The following is a 12211-nucleotide window of genomic DNA, read 5'->3' as shown; positions in this document are numbered from 1 at the left end:
GAATTTTTATTGAAAAGTGGTTTACAGCATTGCTTATAGTCTAAGAACTTCACACATTGCCATCTAAACAGAGTATAGTATTGTTTACATGTCATAGCCTACCCTTATGGTTTGTACAATACAATGGGATGTTTTTTTTTTTGTAAAATGGCTCCTGCCAGGACACCGCGGGTTGCTAAAAATTATCCTAGTTAATAAGAATGATCCATTTTGGGTACAGGAATAAGAGCAACATAAAGGACTTTCATGTTGATTTGTTTTGTCTTTTCAATTAATTCTCTTGATAAGCAATGACTTTATTCTTGTAACCTTCAACAAGAAACCATGTCAAGTTTTCTGTTTTATACATAACATTAAATTCATTTCTAAATGCTTTTACAGAAACAGTTGCTGGAAAATGCATGCTATGTCCACTCTTCCTAGAGCTATTATAGACGAATTGCACGTTATTATAATGAGCCGCACAGTGAGAAAACGAACATAGTGCATTTGCGACCAGCGTGGATCCAGACCAGACTGCGCATCAGGATCCGTGCTGTTCGCTAACGGTTTCTCTAATTGCAATAGGTTTTGAACGCGAATAGCATGGATCCCGACCAGACTGCGCGGATGCAAATGCGCTATGTTGGTTTTCTCATGGTGCGGCTGAATTATATTTCGCTAATCACCTAAACACATGTACTTTAGAGACGACAGAAAACGGTGAAATGGTTGCACTTAATGATGGGCAAGTTTGCTGTATTGCCGCAATAAAATCCGAAGGCTCAAATTTGTTTTTATTAATGCCTTTCATATGTGATGTTTATGTATACTTTCTTAACAAAAGAATAATAAAATGTCCATCTAAGGACATGCATGATGAACCTCTCTTTCAAATAAAATAATATGATATTCCATTATAAAGAATCAATAATTTGTTATAAAGAATATATTAGTAACAACGAAAGAAAATTTCGTTAAAATAAGATTTCAGTGTATAGAACGAATTGATAGCGTGTAAAAAAGAATGAATATTCCGGGGGAAAAGACGAATTACAAAAAATGTGAAACGAGTGGGTTTTTGTTTTTTATTTTTTTTTTGTTCTTGTTTTGTTTTGTTGTGTGACCTGGAATAATGTAGAGACAAAAGAGCTAAAATAAAACTGAAAATCCCTGGTTGCCGATAGTACATCTGGCTCAGTCGTAATCTCAAACACTATAACACAAAAAGAAGAAAAAAAGAATATGTCGGACTAACAAGAGCTTCACATATTTTTACACTATGGCCTATGCAATATCAATTAGTACATGGCAAGCTATTGTATTATACGATTGCTTGATCAGTTCTGTATTGTTGTTTTATAGACTGTATATTAAACTATGTTATTGTTATTTATCAATTTATTTTGCACGTGATTAATCAACGTTATTGACGTTTCAGATGCAACGTGAATTAAATGCGTTCACGAGGGACTTTAATTGCCGACTTGCTTAGATCTCATGCCTCGTTAACACTATTAATTTAAATACATGCACGATATGATGCGTGTATGTTAGGAGCGCTATACCATTACTATAATTTAAAAAGTATATTATGACGAAATTAAAGCTACGGCAGACCCACTAGCACTAGACCGGAATGAAAATGCCACTGTACATGTTATACCCTACCCCTAGGTATGCTATAAGAACCATGGTTCTTATATTATACCTAGGGGTAGGTATAACATGTACGGAGGCATTTTCTATCTGGTCTGGTGCCAGTGGGCAGACCGGAAGGGATGGTGAAATTGATTGGAGTGACGTTTTATGAATTTTCGAACATTATCAACAAGGTAATAGAGATTCAGGATGACATCTGATTTTTTAAATTCAGCTGACATGCGAAGCTAGCGCAACATTTAGCTCGTCATTCGTAGAAAAAACGAATGTCGGCTGAATGTCGTGCTGAATGTCGTGCTGGGTGTCGGCTGAATGTCGTCATAATGTTGTGCTAGGTGTCGGTTGAAACTTGAATCTAGAAATTTAAAGGAGCTAACTTCAATACAAATTTATCTAAAGTCGGTGCATGTATAAACAGCAAACATTAGCTATGTATATATAGCTATTTACCGACATAGCTCCGACTTTTCCCGGTAAGTTAATATGCATTAAGGCAATGCCTCAATAGGGAATCGTTACAGTCATCAGCTTGCCCAGAAATATGCGTTTGTATCAATTTAAATGTAGATTTTGGAATAAAAAATAATACTGCCAATATTTGTACTGATGTGAAAGACGTTGCGGTTCGGACAAGTTTGTGGACGCTTATTACGCACAAGGAAGACCAAATTTTTTAATTCGATAGTAGGCCTATATCTCATTCGGTATATATCATGTTAACCGTAAACTGTGATCGATTCCGATTTTCGGTCGTTTGCGCTCTATATACAAAATCGAGGTAGAAGGTTTGTTTAATATGAAATAAGGCAAAGCCAAAAGGCTTGACTCAAATGATAAATCGGATTTAGCTAAAATATATCATTCATTTATTGTTTTCACACAGAAACTCTGTTCGCTTAACCAATCATAAGCAATTCACGTGACTCCAAATTGACCTTGAAAAAGCTTAACATTTATGTCACATACCTTGTAAAGTGATTTATAGTTGCAAAATAATATGGGTGCGCCGGATGGATGCACGTGACGTTCATTACCGCGTCTCCTCGTTTCCCTTTTTTGTCTTATTTAAGACAATTTTACAATTTGTCTGGCGTTGCTTGATAACTTTGATATGAAAATAATATTTTTTTCAAAACACTTTTGAAAAGCCTTTTCACTTTCCAATTTGTATAATGATGAATATTTAGCAGTTTTTACACATTGAGTATTAGTTCTTTGATTGCATCTTCGAAAAATTATTTGTGTAAGCAACTATCCTTCAGGTCGCTTTTTTAAGCGCAACACCCCTCGACGTTGCGAAACCTTTTCAAGATCATCACCGTGTGGAATGTGTATTGCGTTACCGTTAATCAATGTTCCGACAGGACCCTTTGGTTCGCGACGATCGAGATCGTTCCTAATACATCGAAAAGTCAAAAGTATTTTTCACACGACAATTTTCGTACTTGTGAACGTCAACTTGTCGGCCCACATGAAACTGCGAAAAGTCGAAATTTGATCTTTTCGCGTTATCTCTTGGTCGATATTATCGCGTTAATTACGCGTTGTCGCTCTGGGGCAATTTTCTCGAGGTTTCTCGGCGAAAGGTCACCATATCGCGAAGTTAAAGATTTTTAATTTCGCTTTACAAGATCTGGTCAACACGAAAAGTAGAAATTAAAAACTAAAACTTTTACCTTAGCCTAAACCGTTGAGTCAAGTTGAAGCTTGCACTACAAATGCAAAGGCACGAGTATCGGACCTGGGCCAATAAAAAATATGACCAGACTGATAAAAACCTTTGTTTTCATACTAAATGAGTCCAGTTGACAGTAGACATATGTATCATTTGAAGGGGTCTCATATTTCACTACATATTTTTCATTTTGGACTCATGTCTGTGGACAAATGTCGGGTGAAAAGCTTTTCAAGGTTATGTTACCGCGAAAAGCCGAAGTTAGCTCTTTTAATTTCTACTTTTCGTGCTAAATTTCGTGTCGACGTCGAAGTTTGCACGACAATTGTCGAGCTAAAAACTTTTTCTTTTTTCTGCGCGTTAAGTTGAAATTTTATCCATTACTGTATTTCAAATTGTCCCGTGTCAAGCAAGCCGATGGCGAAAACAGGATTCGACAGTCAAAAATTATCAAGTCTGGCAATAAATGTAATGTGTCCGATATCAAACTCGTCACATGAAGAGAGTTAAACTTAGAATAAAGAAATTACTATTTTATCTGTATAGCCTCCCTTACTACTACATGAACAGCTACGGCAAATTTTACCGTTTAATTCAAGCGGTTCCGTAGTGTAGTGGTTATCACGCTCGCTTCACACGCGAGAGGTCCTGGGTTCGAGCCCCAGCGGAACCAGAACTTTTTATAACGTTGTGGGAATTATTTACTGCCGAATAGGTGACTGACTACGTATTATTTGCACATCCTCAAAAGAATTCTTGATTTTAGAAATCTTTAATAAAATTTAATCTTTTACATACTGAAACTCACATTTGCTTTGAAAACTTCACTTAAGGCTCAACAGTCGTTAGAATCATGTAAGAATTTTTTGAAAGTGTTATTCAAGAGGGTTTTATGGCAGAGAGTTTAATTTTAAATAATGCCAGTCTATCGAAGTATCTACTTACCCACATTCTATAAACCTGGTTTCATTTATAAATACTTACCCACATTCTATAAACCTTGTTTCATTTATAAATCTGAGAGATGGACAGACACACGTACAAATAGATGGATAATAAGAGCTGTCCGTAAGACAGCACGCTCGACGTTTCTCAGTGCTTGACTGTGAATAAGAGCTTTGTCAGTAAAAGGAGCTTAACTCTGTCAAAATTCAAATCAGAGTTATTGGGATTGTTTCTTCTGGTGAAGCTTTTGACTGTAAATAACTATTTTAAGTTTCAAGTCAATAGCTTTGAAAGTCAGGAAAACTTTGCAACTTTTTTAACCATAGCAACAAAAACAGTACATGCGCATTCTCAATAGTGCAGTCTATTTATGTACCAAATTCTTTTAACATCATAGGAGGATCCCACTTGGTGTGACGAACTGAACAGGGTGCGGCTGGAGTAGCAAACCAAAACAGTCTCAAGTAGCGGACTAAATAAGCAATATTAACTTTTCATTGACATCATTCTGTTAACTACCCGACTGATATAATGACTTATTTAATGAAAACTTTAGGAATATTAATTTTGCTATAAGACTTTTTCTCCATTCGTCAAAAACTTTTTTTCTATTTATCTTTCATGCAATTGAATCTATAAATACTTTAACTAAGGTGTGGACTCGTTATAATCTTTGGATAGCTTGTGGTTGTAATGGCTTCAAATGGATATTCAAAAAAGTGTGTTTATTCACTGTTGTTAAAGACGAGATTACATGATTTTGTGACGGACAGTCATGCAGACAGGCGGACAGACATACAGCTGGTGGCAGGTTAAAACAATAAATTTACCTCATAGTTAGTACAGGGTGCAAGTGCTGCATACGTAAACAAGACCTCTCGACTTCCGCATGATGTCTGGGTTTAACGCCGTTTTTCAACAGTATTTCAGTTATATAATGGCGGGCAGTTAACCTAACCTGTGTTCCTGGATTCTGTACCAGTACAAACCTGTTCTCCGCAAGTAACTGCCAACTTCTCCGCATGAATCCGAGGTTCAGCGGTTTCAGACACAATGTCTTCTATCATGGAGAAAATACACCTCGCCCGGGGATCGAAATCTTGACCCCGCGATCCGTAAATCTGCGCTCTCCCTACTGAGCTAAGCTAAGCTGGCGGGCTCGCATGATGTCTATCCCTTATAAAAGGGCAATCCTGGTTAGATTCTTAATAATAGGGACAGTCCTTAAGAAGATACAGTGAAATTTAGAATGGGGTACTTGTATTAAAACTATGTGATAAAATCACATTAAACTATATTACCCTTGGGGAACTCGGATGTTTGCCAATTACTAATACCGATATTAATATGAATTTTGATGACAATATGTAGCCGTTAAGAACTTCAGAAATAGTAAATTTTTGAACCCTGTCAATAAACATTGACCAGACCAAGTACAACAAGAGAGCCTCCAAGCGGGGCAATATACGCCCGAAGGGTTACATCAGAGGATGGGAGCAAAATTTAAAGAACTTGACTGTTGAAGCCAAAGGACAGGAACAACAAAAAGAAGAAATTCCAAAAAAAAATTCTAAGTCCACAAACTCGATGTGTGTCCATAGGACACAAGTGCCCCCACTCCTGCCACTGTAACATGGTTTTATGACTCAGGTTAAATATTTTTTAAGATGTTTGCAACACAAACTTTTAAGAACCCTATGTGTATTTTTCACTTAGTTAGCCATAACTCTGGCCTAGCTGAGTAAAATCCTAAAGAGAACACTTCACAGGCTATAAAACAATCCTCTAATGTTTTATGATTCTAGGTCAAGTACATTTTAACATACATGTTTCACAAACTTTTTTTTGAGTAAGTCTGGACAAGAAGTCTGGTCTTGTGTAATGAAAAAACTTAAAAAAAAACAAAATAAGTCAGGGGCCATAACTCCTACACGACTGATTTAATCCGGACGCGAAACCACAGGTGCACAACTGCACATGCTGACCAACTTTCCTGTAAACTTAGGTGACTCTAGGTCGAATACTTTTGGAGCTACGCGCGACACAACATTAAAATGACCAATTATTTTACTAAGTTAGGGGCCATAAATCCTACATGACTGAATGAATCCGGACGCGAAACACCAGGTGCAAAACTACACATGCTGACCAACAATCCTGTAAAGTTTTGTGACTCTACGTCCAATACCTTTGGAGCTACGCGCGACACAACACTAAAATGACCAATTTTTACAGTCAGGGGCCATAACTCCTACACGACTGAATGAATCCGGACGCGAAACCCCAGGTGCACAACTACACATGCTGACCAACATTCCAGTAAAGTTTTGTGACTCTACGTCAAATACTTTTGGAGCTAGGCGCGACACAACATTCTCGAAAGGACGGACGGACGGACGGACAAGAGCAAATCTATATGCACCCATCACTCATGGGGGGCACAAAAAATTCTTACCAGGTAAAGTTATGTCAAAATACATCTAAAAATTGGATGTACCATCCATGTTGTACCACAGAAAAGTGGTCTCGGTTTTTCCCTACGGCCAATAATAAAAAAAGTTTCAAAATAAGCTATTTATAGTAACAAAAAAGGGAAGTAATACAAAAAAAAATTATTGTAAGAGAACAAAAAAGGGATCTGCCAAATAAAACAAGAGCACTGCAATGCAGAGCAATATACACAAAGCAAAGTCATATATGACCTTTGACCCCTAAGTGTGACCTTGACCTTGAAGCGAGTCATCCAAAACATGCGCTCTGCACGTCGCCTCAGTGTGGTGAACATTTGTGCCAAGTTTCTTTGAAATCCTTCAAGCAGTTCAAGATTTACTGAGCGGACACAGCAAAGTCATATATGACCTTTCACTCCTAAGTGTGACCTTGACCTTGAAGCTAGTCCTCCGAAACAAGCGCTCTGCACGTCGTCTCAGTGTGGTGAACATTTGTGCCAAGTTTCTCTGAAATCCTTCCAGCAGTTCAAGAGTTACAGAGCGGACACGAAACACACTCATATGACCTTTGACCCCTAAGTGTGACCTTGACCTTGAAGCTAGTCATCCGAAACATGCGCTCTGCACGTCGTCTCCGTGAGGTGAATATTTGTGTCAAGTCTCTTTGAAATCCTTCAAGGTGTTCAAGAGATATAGAGCGGACACGAAATTGCTAACGGACGAACGGACGCACACCCATACGATTTAGGTATTAGGTGGTCATTCCATTGCTTGAAAACAATAGAATGACCACTTAAGGAACAAAAGAATTAAGTGGTTACGGAATGAATACAAAGGATTTCTATTGTCCTAGTCCACACCTCCTACCACCTAAGGTACCAATCTTGTGCTCGGACGGACAGACAGACGGACGGACACCGGGGGTATAACATAATACGTCCCTTCGGGCGTATAATAAGTCCGTATCACAGTCAAAGCGTTAAATAATATCGTAGAAATATTAAGAATGATATATTTACTAAAAACATGGCAAATCAGAAGCAGCTTCAAATAGAAACAAGAGCAACGCAATGCGGAGCAATATACTCCCGAAGGTATGACCTTTGACCCCTAAGTGTGAGCTTGACCTTGAAGCGAGCCATACGAAACATACGCTCTAAACGTCGTCTCGATGTGGTGAACATTTGTGTAGTTTCTTTAAAATCCTTCAAGCAGTTCAAGAGAGGACACGAAACAAAGTATATGACCTCTGACCACCAAGTGTGACCTAGACCAAAACATGTACTCTACACGTCGTCTCGATATGGTGAAGATTTGTGTCAAGTTTCTTCAAAATCCTTCAAGGGGTTCAAGAGTTACAGAGCAGACACGATATTGCTAACGGACGGACAGATGGACAGTCTTGAAGCGTTGCCATGCCGATCATCTTGGGGGAACATTGACACTGAGGCAGCCTTTTTTTGAAATACGACATTGTAGCATTTTCAATTCTGTGCAAAACCTTAGGGTAAACAAGAGGACCATGATGGTCCTGAATCGCTCACCTCTTCCCACATGACCCAGTTTTGAGTATGACATCGTTTTTTCTATTATTTGACATAGTGACCTAGTTTTTGAGCTCATGTGACCCAGTTTTGAACTTGACCTAGATATTTTCAAGATAAAAATTTTGACCAATTTTCATGAAGATCCATTGAAAAATATGGTCTCTAGAGAGGTCACAAGGTTTTTCTATTATTTGACTTATTGACCTAGTTTTCGAAGGTACGTGACCCTGTTTTGAACTTTACCTAGATATCATCAAGGTGAACATTCTCACTAATTTTCATGAAGATCTCGTGAAAAAAATGGCCTCTAGAGAGGTCACAAGGTTTTTCTATTTTTATACCTACTGGCCTAGTTTTTGACCGCACGTGACCCAGTTTCGAAAATGACCTAGATATCATCAAGATAAACATTCAGACCAACTTTCATACAGATCCCATGAAAAATATGGCCTTTAGAGAGGTCACAAGGTTTTCCTATAATTTGACCTACTGACCTAGTTTTTGATAGCACGTGGCCCACGTTACCTACTGACCTAGTTTTTGACCGCACGTGACCCAGTTTCGAAAATGACCTAGATATCATCAAGGTGAACATTCAGATCAATTTTCATGAAGATCCATTGAAAAATATGGCCTCTAGAGATGTCAAAAGATTTTTCTAATTTTAGACCTACTGACCTCGTTTTTGACCACAGTTGACCCAGTTTCAAAACTGACCTAGATATCATCAAGATGAACATTCAGACCAATTTTCATACAGATCCCATGAAAAAGTATGGCCTCTAGAGAGGTCACAAGGTTTTTTTATTATTTGACCTACCGACCTAGTTTTTTAAGGCATGTGACCCAGTTTCAAACTTGACCTAGATATCATCAAGGTGAACATTCTGACCAATTTTCATGAAGATCCATTCAAGGGTATGGTCTCTAGAGAGGTCACAAGGTTTTTCTATTTCAAGACCTACTGACCTAGTTTTTGATCGCAGTTGACCCAGTTTCAAACTTGACCTATATATCATCAAGATAAACATTCAGACCAACTTTCATACAGATTCCATGAAAAATATGGCCTCTAGAAAGGTCACAACGTTTTTTCATTATTTGACCTACTGACCTAGTTTTTGATGGCACGTGCCCCACTTTCGAACTTGACCTAGATATCTCAAGATGAACATTCTGACCAATTTTTATGAAGATCCATTCACAAGTATGGCCTCTAGAGAGGTCACAATGTTTTTCTATTTTTAGACCTACTGACCTAGTTTTTGACCGCACATGACCCTGTTTCGAACTTGACCTAGATATCATCAAGATGAAAATTCAGAATAACTTTCATACAGATCCCATGAAAAATATGGCCTCTAGAGAGGTCACAAGGTTTTTCTATTATTTGACCTACTGACCTAGTTTTTTTAGATATGTGACCCACTTTCGAACTTGACCTAGATATCATCAAGGTGAACATTCTGACCAATTTTCATGAAGATCTCATGAAATATATGGCCTCTAGAGAGGTCACAAGGTTTTTCTATTTTTAGACCTACTGACCTAGTTTTTGACCGCACGTGACCAGTTTCGAACCTGACCTAGATATCATCAAGATGAACATTCAGACCAATTTTCATACAGATCCCATGAAAAATATGGCCTTTAGAGAGGTCACAAGGTTTTCCTATTATTTGACCTACTGACCTAGTTTTTGATGGCACGTGACCCACTTTCGAACTTGACCTAGATATCATCAAGGTGAACATTCAGAATAACTTTCATACAGATCCCATGAAAAATATGGCCTCTAGAGAGGTCACAAGGTTTTTCTATTATTTGATCTACTGACCTAGTTTTTTTAGATATGTGACCACTTTCGAACTTGACCTAGATATCATCAAGGTGAACATTCTGACCAATTTTCATGAAGATCTCATGAAATATATGGCCTCTAGAGAGGTCACAAGGTTTTTCTATTTTTAGACCTACTGACCTAGTTTTTGACCGCACGTGACCCAGTTTCGAACCTGACCTAGATATTATCAAGATGAACATTCAGACCAACTTTCATACAGATCCCATGAAAAATATGGCCTTTAGAGAGGTCACAAGGTTTTTCTATTATTTGACCTACTGACCTAGTTTTTGATGGCACGTAACCCAGTTTCGAACTTGACCTAGATATCATCAAGGTGAACGTTCTGACCAATTTTCATGAAGATCTTGTGAAATATATGGCCTCTAGAGAGGTCACAAGGTTTTTCTATTTTTAGACCTACTGACCTAGTTTTTGATGGCACTTGACCCAGTTTCGAACTTGACCTAGATATCATCAAGGTGAACATTCTGACCAATTTTCATGAAGATCTCATGAAATATATGGCCTCTAGAGAGGTCACAAGGTTTTTCTATTTTTAGACCTACTGACCTAGTTTTTGATGGCACGTGACCCAGTTTCGAACTTGACCTAGATATCATCAAGGTGAACATTCTTACCAAATTTCATAAACATCCCACGAAAAATGTGACCTCTAGAGTGGTCACAAGCAAAAGTTTACGGACGGACGGACTAACGCACGGACGGACGGACGACGGACGCTGCGTGATCACAAAAGCTCACCTTGTCACTATGTGACAGGTGAGCTAAAAACAAGAGCTGTCGGATGACAGCGCGCTCGACTATTCGAAGAATTGATTGAAGAATGGGGTCAAAATATTTCCATAGTTTTTCAGACTAAACAAAAAAATGGATAAACAAAAAATGTTCCTGTATTTGTGGATTTCGATTAGTCTTGCACTAACTGGCAATGTGTGACCATGATGGCAAATATGTTAAGTTATATGTCTGGCAAAACATGGACTTATATGAAAAATTTAACTAATTTCCAAGTCCAAAAAGGGCCATAATTCTGTCAAAATAGTTGACAGAGTTATGTACTCTTGCCTACAGATGGAAATCATGTTGATAAACTAGTGTTAAAAGTTTCAAAGCCACAGTTCAAATAGTTTTGACAAAACGCTGACTTGTTAAAAAAACTGAACAAATTTCAAAGTCCAAAAAGGGCCATAATTCAGTCAAAATAGTTGTCAGAGTTATGTACTCTTGCCTACAGATGGAAATCATAATGATAAACAAGTGTTTAAAGTTTAAAAGCCAAAATGTCAAATAGTCTTGACAAAACATGGACATATATAAAACAAAACCAATTTCCAAGTTCAAAAAGGGCCATAATTCAGCCAAAAAGACGAGAGAGTTACGTACTCTTGCCTATTGATAGAGACTATTATACTGAACAAGATATAAAAGTTTCAAAGCCATATGTCAAACACTTTACACAAAATATAAACTGGTACGAAAAACTTAACCAAGATTTCTAAGTCAAAAGGGGCCATAATTCAGTCAAAATGCTTGATGGAGTTATGTACTCTTGCCTACAACTGGACATTGTGATGGTAAACAAGTGTTGAAAGTTTCAAAGCTTTATCTCAAAAGACTTTGTCAAAATGTGGACTGGTACGAAAAACTTAACCAAGATTTCTAAGTCAAAAAGGGGCCATAATTCAACCAAAATGCTTGATGGAGTTATGTACTCTTGCCAACAACTGGACATGGTGATGGTAAACAAGTGTTGAAAGTTTCAAAACTTTTTCTCAAAAGACTTTGTCAAAATATGAACTGGTACGAAAAACTTAACCAAGATTTCTAAGTCAAAAGGGGCCATAATTCAGTCAAAATGCTTGACAGAGTTATGTACTCTTGCCTATAACTGGACATGGTGATGGTAAACAGGTGTTGAAAGTTTCAAAGCTTTATCTCAAAAGACTTTGTCAAAATGTGGACTGGTACGAAAAACTTAACCAGGGTGTGACGCCGACGCCGACGCCGACGCCGACGCCGTGGTGAGTAGGATAGCTCTACTTATTCTTCGAATAGTCGAGCTAAAAATCAAGATTAGCTCTACAGC

General features: G+C 37.9%; 1 non-coding gene across 1 annotated transcript; it reads left to right on the top strand.

Moving 5' to 3' along the window:
* Positions 1 to 3916: 3916 nt before the first annotated feature.
* Trnav-cac (transfer RNA valine (anticodon CAC)) lies at positions 3917 to 3989 on the top strand. Its single transcript has one exon. It is a non-coding gene; the product is annotated as a tRNA-Val (tRNA).
* Positions 3990 to 12211: the final 8222 nt, after the last annotated feature.

The sequence above is a fragment of the Mercenaria mercenaria genome, chromosome 14 (assembly GCF_021730395.1).
Source record: "Mercenaria mercenaria strain notata chromosome 14, MADL_Memer_1, whole genome shotgun sequence".
Lineage (NCBI taxonomy): Eukaryota > Metazoa > Mollusca > Bivalvia > Venerida > Veneridae > Mercenaria > Mercenaria mercenaria.
Note: the sequence above shows the minus strand (reverse complement) of the source record. Positions and strands in the feature narration are given on the sequence as shown.